This window comes from Diachasma alloeum, unplaced genomic scaffold (assembly GCF_001412515.2).
Source record: "Diachasma alloeum isolate Michigan unplaced genomic scaffold, Dall2.0 Dall_scaffold_68178, whole genome shotgun sequence".
Classification (NCBI taxonomy): domain Eukaryota; kingdom Metazoa; phylum Arthropoda; class Insecta; order Hymenoptera; family Braconidae; genus Diachasma; species Diachasma alloeum.
This window is the reverse complement of record NW_021683484.1, coordinates 8,989-14,701: the sequence shown is the minus strand read 5'-3', so window position 1 is coordinate 14,701 and position 5,713 is coordinate 8,989. Positions and strand designations below refer to the sequence as shown.

Genomic DNA, 5,713 nt, shown 5'->3' with positions numbered 1-5,713 from the left:
ATGAACTCCTAGAAAGAACCGAAATATTAGGAAAACATCAAGAAACCTTTGCCTGGTGCAATATGGGAATTGCCCTAGAGGAAAATATAGGTCTGTCACCTCGCACATCGCACGTAATAGAGGCCCTACCCGATCAGGAGCTTAAACCCTTCGAACGCAAAGAGGTAATTGAACTAGTAAAAGATTTCAATGACATATTCCACCTTCCAGGAGACAAGCTTGGCAAAGCTAAGAATTTCCAGTGCAAGATCAGAACCATCGATGATAAACCTGTCCATAAGCGGCAATACAAGTACCCTCCTCAACATCAGGAAGAGATAAATCGACAAATAGACAACCTGCTGGAACAAGAAATCATCAGGCACTCAGAATCACCATACAACTCACCCCTCTGGATTGTACCAAAGAAAGCCGACTCGAAGGGAAAGAAGCGATGGAGAATGGTGATCGATTTCCGACATCTGAATCAGAAAACGATCGGAGATTCCTACCCGTTACCCAACATATCGGAAATTCTCTCACAACTAGGCGGAGCTAAGTACTTCAGTGTGTTCGACCTAGCCAGTGGATTCCACCAAATCGCGATGGATGAAATGGACGCTGAAAAAACTGCCTTTACCGGTCCCAGCCGACACTACGAGTACATGAGGATGCCTTTTGGATTGCAAAATTCACCCCCAATCTTCCAGCGGATGATGGATCAGACCTTAACCGGCCTGAAAGGGACAGAACTCTACGTCTACCTAGATGATGTAGTTGTTTACTCCAGAACACTGGGTGAACACGCCACCCGTCTTAGGAAATTCTTCAACTGCCTGCGGAAAAACGGACTTGGCCTCCAGCCTGACAAATGCAAATTTTTCATGAAGGAGGTAGCCTATCTGGGACACATAATCAATGCCCAAGGTATTCATCCGGATCCAGCAAAGATAAAGGCATTAACAGAGATGCCCCTTCCCACAAGCCAACAGGGAATAAGGAGTTTCTTAGGCTTCAGTAACTATTATCGACGATTTGTGAAGGACCACGCAGAAACTGAACAGCCTCTAAATGATCTCCTCAAGAAAAATGTAAGATTTAAATAAAGGAAAGAACAAGAACAATCATTCAAAGCCCTCAAGAAAGCCATCACCGAGGACTCTCTACTGTTTCATCCTGACATGAATGAACCATTTATCGTTCATGTTTCCAGTACCCAGAAGGGCATTGGAGCCATCCTCAGCCAAAAAGATCATGAAGGAGACGAACATCCGATCCTGTACGCATCGAGAGCACTTCGAGATGCTGAAACAAGATATACTTCAGTTGAATTGGACTGCCTAGCAGCTGTCTACGCCTTAAACCAGTTCAAACCCTACATCTATGGAGTACCCTTCACCATTATTACGAACAGCCCAGCCCTGAATTGGCTCAGAGATTCTAGCAACCCCACTACGAGGCAAGTTAAGTGGAAAACCTACTTGAATGATTTCACGTTTGAGGTAGAAATTAAGAAACAGACGAGAAATCAGCTAGCAGACGCCTTTGCAGAAAATCCTTTTCAGGACGAACATGAAGAAATCGTCATGTTCGCAACCGGCATGCCTGCTCTACTAGTACCAAAGTCTAGTGTGAAAACACCGGGGACAGTCACAAATCCTAACCGAAAGGTTAGAATACATAGTGACCCACAAATTATCCCCATCCCAGCGGCGGGAAGCTCAATTGCCGACAGGCTTCGGGCTAGAAGAGCAACAGAAACAAATAGTGGCACCCGGCAGCCGATCTCCTACAGACTGAATCGTGATTATAAAACGACACCCAAAATCAGCAAAAACTCCACATCATCTACCCGAGGCACCACAATCGAGAACAAACCAGAAACAGTGGAAGAAACGACCCCCACTCCATCCACCCCTCTAATCGTGGAGATGCCAGAATCAACTCCAACACCTACTCAATCGGAGGAGCCACCACTACAGGATGAACCATCGATAATACCTGTCGAAATGGAAGACCAAGGAAAAGAAAATCAACTGGAAATTTCCCTTGAAGGAATCCCAACGCACGAAAAATTGGAGGATGATACATGCATCACAGATCAAAATTCCACCGACGAGGAAACGCCTTCTATCATTGAAGCGGAAACTCGAATAGAGGAAAAGGATGAAGAATCAAATCCCACACCACGTCCACCATTGGACATGGAACGAATGGAACGAAACCTGGAAAAATTCTACGAGTATATGGAGAAAATCTCGGAAAGAGACGAGGAAATATTCCAGGAACCCCTAGAGCCACTGCTAGATCAGCTGTTACCACTCTACAAAATGAGAAGAACCAGTCTGGGTCCAGAATTCAAAGAGAAATTGAATGAATCCTGTCAAGAATTTGAGAAGAAGATGGCTGAGTTGCAAAACCAGTCCAAACCCCTGATCAACTCAACTGACGAAATCTCAGAATTGACGAACTCCACCGACCAAAATCCCGAAAAAACGGAGAAGGAAGAAATACCTCAATCCAGACATTCTGTGATATCGCAGCCAAAGGTCACACGAGAATCCTTACTGCCGACACCAAGGGCTATACAGTCACCTATGGCCGGATCTTCTCCGGAAAAGAAAAATTCTTCAATAGACCTAACCCCAAGAGAACTGTTCCCACGCACCGAAGAAATCCATCAAGCAACGCACTCCCAAGAAGCGGAAAGTCCTCAAGCAAACGAAATTACACAACCGTCATCATCGCAGCCATCGGGGGTGTCTTTGAATCCATACCCCAAATTCCTCCCGCCTGACCTTCCCACGAGCGAAGAGCACGGTTTCATACAGACCCAAGGAGAAATATCTCAGAACAAATCAAATGAGGAAACTATGGACGACAAGATCACAATACCGCAAAGTGACTATCAGCCTGCGAGCAACATCAAAGAAACTCGAGATGGACTAACATTTACCAGGGGAAACATTGCTCATTTCCTCGCAGCAGATGGAGAGATCAAAAAGCAAAACACCAAACTTTTAAGAGACCTCAATCTGATAGACCTGGAGGAAATACGTAAGCTCAATCCAAAACTAGGTCAAGTCATCGTCACGAAGTGCGGAAAATTCCGAACATTTACCCTCATTGCGAAGCAATGGCACTTCGAAAAAGTCAACAACCGGATACTAAAACTCTGCCTGAAAAATCTCAAAACCGCCATGGAAAAATACAAAATCACTGAAATAAAAATGGCATCTCAGGGCGACGAAATAGACGACAATATCAGAATACGATACTTCCTGGAGAAAGAATTTCAATTCCATCCAGCTACTGTAACTCTATGCCATGGTGGAATCCGGATGCCTCCAGCAGCCCTAAGACCAGAAATCATTAAGGAATGCCATGCAACTCTCCCCGGAGGACACAAAGGGATTGTGAAAACCTTCAACCGAGTAAGAGAAAGGTTCTACTGGCCCGGGATGAAACAGGAAATAGAGAGATTTATCAAACTCTGCCGAACCTGTCAACTAGAGAAAATTCGAAGGGTGAAATTCCGACAGCCCATGCTCATCACCGAAACACCCAGCGAATGCTTCGAGAGAATCTCTATCGACACTGTAGGCCCCCTCCCAGCTACACGTATGGGTCACTGCCATATCTTGACGATACAAGATAACTTCTCCAAGCACTGCACCGCTGTACCCCTTAAGGATATCAAGGCTCACACTATCGCTCATGCACTAGCAACCAAGTATGTAGCCCTGTACGGATGCCCCAAGATAATCCTCTCAGATAAAGGGACCAGCTTCCTCAGCAAATTGTTCAATCAACTGGGAAAGGTCCTGAGATTCCACCATATAACGACATCTGGATATAGACCTCAGTCAAATGGAGCCCTTGAGAGAAGTCATCACGTACTAGCCGAATATCTGAAGACCTATACCGACGAATTCACCGACTGGGATGAGCTACTCCCCTTCGCCATGCTATCGTACAATACTACTGTGCATAGCTCAACAAATTTCACACCATTTGAAGTCCTGTATGGAAAAAGGGCAGTTCTCCCCTCCAACGTTACCGACGAAGATGAGCCAATACATACCTACAACGATTACATGGTAGACCTAATTAACAAATTGCAGAAAATTCACCAACTCGCCTTCGACCACCTAGAAAAGGCCAAACTACATTCCAAGGGCCTTTACGACCGAAACGCTAGACCAATAGACCTCAAAATAGGGCAATTCGTCTACGTCGAGAAGGAGCCCAAGATCGGAAAATTGGATCAGGCCTACACCGGACCCTACGAGATTGTCGACATAACCGAAAAAGGAAACGTATACTTAGAAAGCGAAGACGGACACCACTTCATGAAACACCCAAACAAACTGAAACCCTGCGCAGAATGAGTCAATATCAAAAAATTTAGTGATCCACCCTTCACGGCACAGGCCACCCTAATTGAAATTTTGAAAATTTGACCTCGGGAATCGATGGCCCGTTCAATTACAAACAAAATATCCTTACCTGTACCTGAGTGTATACGATTGAAAATGAAACCATTCCAGGGACATGAGTACAGACGGATCAGGACGCACACTAGTTTACGTCGATGGCTCCTGCTCCTTTAACGGCTCAACCGATGCCAAAGCAGGAATCGGAGTGTGGTTCGCGGACAACCACCCCCTCAACACCCACAAAACTCTTCAAGGTACACGGGCCACCAACATCACCGCCGAAACAGCGGCCGCCATCGAAGCATGCCAAATATGCATTCGCCATGACATTTCGAGAATACGAATAATCACCGATTCCAAATACCTCATCAGCTGCATGACTGAGCACATAAAGAAATGGAAAACAAATGGCTGGCTAAATGCAAAGTCCAAGCCCGTTGTCAATCAAACACTCCTGAAACAGCTCGCCGAACTCACCCAGAAAATCGACGTCCAATTCGAATATACCCCAGGACACCAGGGAATATACGGGAACGAAAAAGCGGATGAACTAGCAAAAATAGGATCAGAAATAATACCCACCGAACCCAACTAGATCTAAGCTGAAACAGATAAAAAAAAAAAAAAAAAAAAAAATTCAAAAGAAATTCTCCAACTTACAGAACATAATACCATGAGAGCTATCCTCATCATATGGACCACCGTTTGGGTAATTCAGGCCGAAACAGATTTAACACTCGACCAAATCTACCAACATGAATCTATAGACCACAACCCCGGACTCTACTATGAGAAAATCGACCAAATAAGAACAATCAACAGAAAATGGCGACTGATGCTCACAGTGGACATGCACAACCTCCTAGGACAACCGCTACCCGGGATACAAACCATAGAAAAACATCAAACTGAATGCTATAAACACCAAGGAAAGCAAACCTGCGATAGAGTACTAGGCATAACCATCATGGAAGAGTACAAGACAACACTCCAAACAATACAGAAACATTTGGAAAGAATCTGGAAAAGTCCAAAACAGAACCCCAAAAGACGTTATAGCAGATCCCCTCTGCTAGGATTCGTAGGCACCATATCGAGATCCCTCTTCGGCACCATGGACTACAATGATCAAGAACACATCACCAAAGAAATTGATCGACTCTATCAAGACCAACAACAAATTACCCACCTAATCGGAAATTCAACTCACATCATCCAAGCTGAAATAAATGCCATAAAAAAAGAACATGAATTGAACTATGAGAAAATTAGAAAGGCCACAGATCGAATAAACG

The 5,713-nt window shown here is 44.7% G+C and overlaps 1 pseudogene; it reads left to right on the top strand.

Moving 5' to 3' along the window:
• The first annotated feature begins 4,533 nt into the window (after window positions 1-4,533).
• On the top strand, window positions 4,534-5,013 carry LOC107047564 (annotated as a pseudogene).
• Window positions 5,014-5,713: the final 700 nt, after the last annotated feature.